Source organism: Carlito syrichta, unplaced genomic scaffold (assembly GCF_000164805.1).
Source record: "Carlito syrichta isolate Samal-C Ts95f unplaced genomic scaffold, Tarsius_syrichta-2.0.1 Scaffold303723, whole genome shotgun sequence".
Taxonomy (NCBI): domain Eukaryota; kingdom Metazoa; phylum Chordata; class Mammalia; order Primates; family Tarsiidae; genus Carlito; species Carlito syrichta.
Window position 1 is genome coordinate 1,513,665 of NW_007247819.1, and position 6,520 is coordinate 1,520,184.

Genomic DNA, 6,520 nt, shown 5'->3' on the forward strand with positions numbered 1-6,520 from the left:
ATGAATTAGAAAGTAACAGGTGAAGTAACTTTGCCCCGATCATCTTTGCAGAGTAAATAGCAGATATGAAGAAGTCAGGAACATTTATTATATCCTAGGAACTCCACATAACATCTTGAGGGGACTTTTTGAAGACATGCTTCCTAGAGAATCAGGGAAAGTGGTAGACATCTTTTCTAAGCCTGCTAAGTCCCTACTGACATAATTTCTATTGCCAAAAGTAGTAGATATAAGCAATTCAAAGAATTGAATTATCCTTTGAATAGCTCTCTCTTGCTTATATCTACTTTGGATATAAGCAAAGAGGGCTAGTCACACAGATTCTTACTGATGCTCAAAGCAGTTACCCAGAACACATAATAGATCCCTATTGGGTCTCTTGATAAGACAGTATTTCATTGTCTTATTCCCTTATTCATTTTTGGGGAATGTTTCCTATGTGCCAGTCACTGTAAGTGCTGGGAGAACAACAAGCATATTCTCCTAAAGTGTATGGTAAATCTTTAGCTACTTGCTCTCAAAATAGTATCTCTCAGAACACCCATTATTGGGCAATACAATCTTAAGAGAAGTTGACATCAGGATCTTTAATAGCTCTGCTAAAGCTTAATCTATGGAAGACAGGAACTGAGGAAATTGATTAAGGTGCTACCCAAAGGTCACAGACCTTAAGGAAGCGAGCAAGGTTCTGCCAAACTAATCTGGAACAGCCCCATATCATTAAATAGCAACTCTTAGGAGCAATTCAAGGGGAAATTCAATTGCATTTGTAACCAAAGATCCAATGCTACCAATGCTCTAAGAATGATTTCTTCCCTGCTCATCTTCATCTACAAGGTTGAGTATCTTAGAGTCTCAAACAATTCTTTGCCCTGTATGCATATTTTGTCTCTTAACAGTATTGTGCCACAGACTAACAGCTGTGCACAAATAGAAAATGGTGAACTCTGGGATTTGTAGGACCAATATTTATTCATTCTTGTAATCATTCATCACTCACTCACTGATTCATCATGTATGGATGTCTTCCATATTTCAAGCACTATTTTAGGAAGCAGGAATAAAGTGCAGGTTATAAGCAAGCTCTCTAGACTCCTAGAAGCTTAGGTAGTAATAGGGAGAGAAGCAGTAAAGTAACAAAGAGAATAGTGGTAAGGGTTATGAAAACAATAGCACAGCGTAAGGAGATGGATATTGGGGAGACTATTTCAGATAAGACAGTAGGAAAAGGTTCTCTCTAAAGGTAACATGTGAACTGAGGCCTTAATGATCTAAATGATGACAGGGAATTCGTTTCTCAAATACCAGGAATTTTCTTGTGGCTCATAGAATTTATAACACCTTACCCCACATGACTTCTGGAGAAGTTTCCCTAGTAATTACATGGCAGTATATTATAGACAGACTGAAACATGCCCTTGACTTTTTCTTCTAAGGAAACAGGTGATTGGATATTCTTGTTTTTTCATGAAGACTACTAGACAGTATCTTAAAAGAAACTCAGAGGTTGTTAGCAATTCATTACTTAACACACTTTTAATAAAAATCTTACTATGTTGTTGGTGGGAATATAAATTGGTGCAATCTTCCTGAAAAATGTACTGAATTTTTAAATTTCCTTTAAAATTACATACTTATACTGGCAATTCTACTTCTGAAAATTAGTCTAAGGACACAATTTTTAAAATTTTGCATAGTTTAGCTACAGATATGATTGCTAAACATTGTTTAAAATAGCAAAAACTGGAAAGTAAGTTATATCCAATAAAATTGGGTTAATCAGAATAAATTGTGCTATTTCATACAACAGAATATGGGTCAAACACTTGAAATGGTGACCACTAGCCGGGCTCGGTGGTTCAGCCTGTAATCCCACACCTTTGGGAGGCTGAGGTGAGTGGATTGCCTGAGCCTGAGGGTTCGAGACTCGCCTGGGCAGCAAGACCTCATCTCTACAATAAATCAAAAAATCAGTCGGGCATGGTAGTGCATGCCTGTAATTCCGGCTACTCGTGAAGGCTGAGGCGGAAGGATCGCCGGAGCCCAGCAGGCGAGGCTGCGGTGACCGGGAGCGGACACTGCACTCCAGTCTGGGCGACCGAGTGAGACTCCAACTCAAAAAAAAAAAAAATGGTGATCACACAGAGTAAGCTCATTGGATACCAGTTGTTATTATGAATATTATTGTTATTATTGTTATTCAGTCAGAGAAGATAAAATTTTGCATAAATATTAATTGAGTGAGAAAGATGCCTTGAGGGCAGTGAGATGAAAAAAAATATTCTTGGCTAGAAGAAGATCATTGGTAAAGATTTCATTGTTCTTAGTGCAAGATACTGAGTTGAACTCTTTGGGCTGAGAAAAAACAAAAAATTAGGGCACTGATGTTTTTGACCCAGCTTTAGAAACAAATTAAATGTGGTGGCATAGAGTCAAATAGATGGATTCTCATTCCTTAATCCTACCTCATACACCCATTTCCATAAACCCAGGGGCTATTCTGGATGGGATTAAGTGAGCCCACTTAACTTATTATTATAAGAAGTGACACCTGCCCCTGGAGAGTTACTTTTGCTGCCAGAACTGTTTAAATTCTGTTTTGAGCTGTGGGTTCCAATTCTTGAAGAATTGTGCAGTCTAATTAATTCAGATAATATTCACTGAGATGGACTCAAAATGTAGTCTCCCTTTCTACAAAATGATAACCTGTTTCCTCCAAAGTATGGTGCCATCACCTGTTGCCCCCTTTTCATATTCTATGGGCAAGTTACTTAAAGTCTTAGTTTTCTCATCTGTAATATTGGAATATAAATTGAGAGGAGGTACCTATAGAAACCTAGAAGAAATTAGCTTATTCTTAGTTTAGTCTTTTTGCCTCAGCATAACCTTTAGAAAGCATTTAGACATTCTACTGCAGGCCAAGCGGCAGCCTATCCCACCCCTTCTGCAAATATCCATCAAATGCAAGACCAGGACAACCCAAACTTTCAATTCATGATTTAGCATAATAATCTATAGTAAGCTTTCAGGTTCCTTGTCAAGGCAGAAGGTCAAAGCCATAGAAATGATAACAAGACCACCTTTGGTCAAATAGTTTGCAATCGCAAATGTCTAACAAGTCTCTTGCATGAAAAACCCTGCCAGGTCCAAACCCTCAGGTTAACCTAATTAGCCATTTGTGACCTACATGACACAGACAGACCCAACCATGGCAGCAATCATGTGACTAACCCACCCATCTGCCTGCTGTCCATCACTCGACATCAGTACCTGCACTTACCTGCCTCTTCATGATGAACTGGAGCAGACCACCACCCAATCACCTTAATGATCTTCTCCCATCAAAGGGAATGGTTAAAAGGACTCAACTACAAGCAACAAGTGGCCATTGCCTTGCTAAACTCTGATGTAGCCATGTGTTCTTTGAGCTATGCTGTCGCCATGCTTCCTGGCTTTGGCCCCCTCCCCCACCTTGGGGTGGTGAATATTCTCTTTCTCTAATTTACTTTTAAGTAAACTATATTTTCTAATCTAACTTCTGTGCAATTCTTTGCATCTTTTGTGCTGCATTGGATTGCACCCCAGACACCGGCACTTCCAGCAGGCCTGACCTAACATTCTGGAGACCCCGCTGGGAGACTGTGACCCTAACATATTTTGTGGAGGCCCCAACAAGATGACCCTAACATTTTTGGAGGTCCCACTGATGCCCTCTTGCTCTCTGTCATTCTCCTCTTCCACTGAGACCTGCTGCTCTCCCTCTCCTCTCCAAAAGTCCTTAAATATACCCATTTTGTGGCCCTTAGAAGCCACACTTGCCTGTGAGTGTAGGCCCTCTTTCTAATCTGTGAAAGGAGAATAATCAACTTTACTTCCTTCTTCTTTCTTACTTGGTTGCAATCTTGCATTATTCCTGTGGCCCCGGCACTGGCTCCGGCCCACCTTGCCTCAGATGACCCTTTCATAAAAATGACTTCACAAAGTAGTGAAGAAAATTAAAAGTGTTACTATTTCTAAAGCCCATAGAACCGTTTTTTATATGTCTGTTAAATAAAATTTTAATATACATCCCATAAAAACTTTAGGCAGCTTCTCAATACTGTACCCTCACCATGGAATGATCATCTAGAAGTTATAGAGATCCTCTATATAGAAAAAAAACAAAAGACAAAACCCAGAGTCTTCCAAGCACTGCTGACCAGACCTTTCTTTACGCATCCGCAAAAATGCCCTGAGACCTTAGTTCATTCCAAGCAGGATCTTCCTGTCAGTTTAGGGCAGGGAGAGCGAGCCCCAAAAGGGGGAAGAAGTAGGAGGGGAGAGAGGGTACATTTGTGTGGTCATTTCCCTTTCACCATTTGTTCATCTTCAGAGTGGTCTCCTTATTAGCGTTCCCAGAGGCAACTCTACCCCCTCACTACTCCATTCTAAATAATGCTGCAAAGTCCCTTTCCTCGGTTTCCCTGGAAACTGTTATTCTTACTTTAGGCACGTTGTCCTATTATGTCCTAAATTCTCATTCATGGGCACTTTTGTTTTTCCTCTACTTTTTAAACTAGTGTTTCTCATAGAGAAGTCTGTGAGAACTGACTACATCAGTGTCACCTGGGTTGTGCCAGGGGACTCAGATTCCTGAGCTCCCTTCTGGAGCTACTGGATCCAAACCTAGTGCTCAGGAATTTGTATTTATAAAAAAATCTCAGGGGAAGTTAATACACACTAAGCACTGAGAACCATAGCCCAAGGAACAGAGTGAGATAGACACAGGAAGGGCATTCACACAGGAATTCCCATGGATGCTGACAGGTGAAAGTCCCTTCAAAACTCACAGGGCAAGAGGACCAAGAAGCAGGTGTGAAGTGGCCATCTGCTGGGAGACATCCCAACAGATGTGGGAAAGGTGAGGAACAGGCCAATGACTGTAATTTGATCTGGTAGAAAGGGGTTCAATATTTTCTTTTTTCTTTTCTAATAAAAACGTGAGTGAATTTAATAGTAGTAATAAACACTGAGACTTGTACATTAATCTCCTGGTTGCGTGTACTGTGTTCTAGCTTTTCAATTAGGTAATAACATCATTAATTATGCCTAATATTTGTATGTGTGCCTATTAAAGTTAACTGAAAATCAAATGTTTTACAAAGACCAAAAAGAAAAGAAATTAGGAAAAAAATTAAAAACCACCAAAATACTTCTTACTAGCTAAAGGTAATTACAGTCCAGAAAACAACATTGGGATGGTCATGACAACTTGTTAGAAAAGGTGTTGGAAAGGCAACCCTGTCACAACAGAGGGTGATAACAGTTAACATTTCTTGAGCTTGACTACTCTCCAGCAGGCCTTTAAACACTTGCATATTTCAGCTCATGCAATCCTCACCACTGCTCTGTGAGGGTAGTACTAATTGTATCCCCAACTTTTCTTTACAGTCAAGGAGAGGTGTAGGACCCTTGTCATTGTCACACAGCCAGTAAGTTACACAGACAGACTTAAAGCCCATGCCATCTGTTTCTGGAGCCTACTCTCTTACCTTTGTGACTCAGCGATCAGCCTCTTCCAGATAAACCTTCTCATCTAGAGAATGGGGATATGATATTATCTGCCCCAAAAGGCACTTGTGAGGATTAATGCATGTAAATCTCTTAAAAGCATCTGGCATAGTAAACACCATATGTACATCTGCTATCATTCAACATTATCATTATTAATTATTAATGACTAGCATAATTTGGTCCAATATAATTCTAATAATTTATATAATAGTTATTGCAATGATTATTGATTGATTGATAGTCACATTCCATTTGGCAGTGATGCAACAAAAATATAGACAGAAAAATAAATGCCTTTTATGAGAGCACAGTGACTTGTTCTTCCATGTGTGTTCTTCCAGACCACCTATTAAAAGCATCTGAGATGCTTGTTAAAAACAGAGATTCTAAGAGTCCTACCAGAGACATACAATGAAAAAGTTCAAAATCTGTATATTCAAAAAGAGTCTTAGTGATTCTTCTAAACAGTATGCTTGAGGTTCCTTGATACAGAAACAAAATGAAGTGTAGAAACACGGGGAAATAGAAGAAAAGTCAACTGCACGTAAGTTAAACATCTTAAAGGCATAAATAGTTAATCCTTCCAGGAGGTGGTATTTCTGGATTTCTGTCATAGAACTAAATGATTTCTGACTTGATAAAGTTGGCTCTTATAATGTAATTAAATAATTTCTATACCATTATGCTCTATTAGGACTGGATTAATCCAAGCAATAAAAATACAATAATAATGGTGATGGATAATGGTGGATAAAGACGGATGACGACGATAATTATGAGGTACATGGTGTTTTACATCAAAATTATACAGTTCTATTTTCATTAACTTTATGATGAACTATGCAACAAGAGTGACTAACAAACTTTTTAAACAGCAGTTTGGAAGGGAGTCCATTTAAATTGTTATCCGTCACATAGTCTTGTAGATTTCTACTCACTTTTGCCAGTGTCTCTATGGTAAGGCATT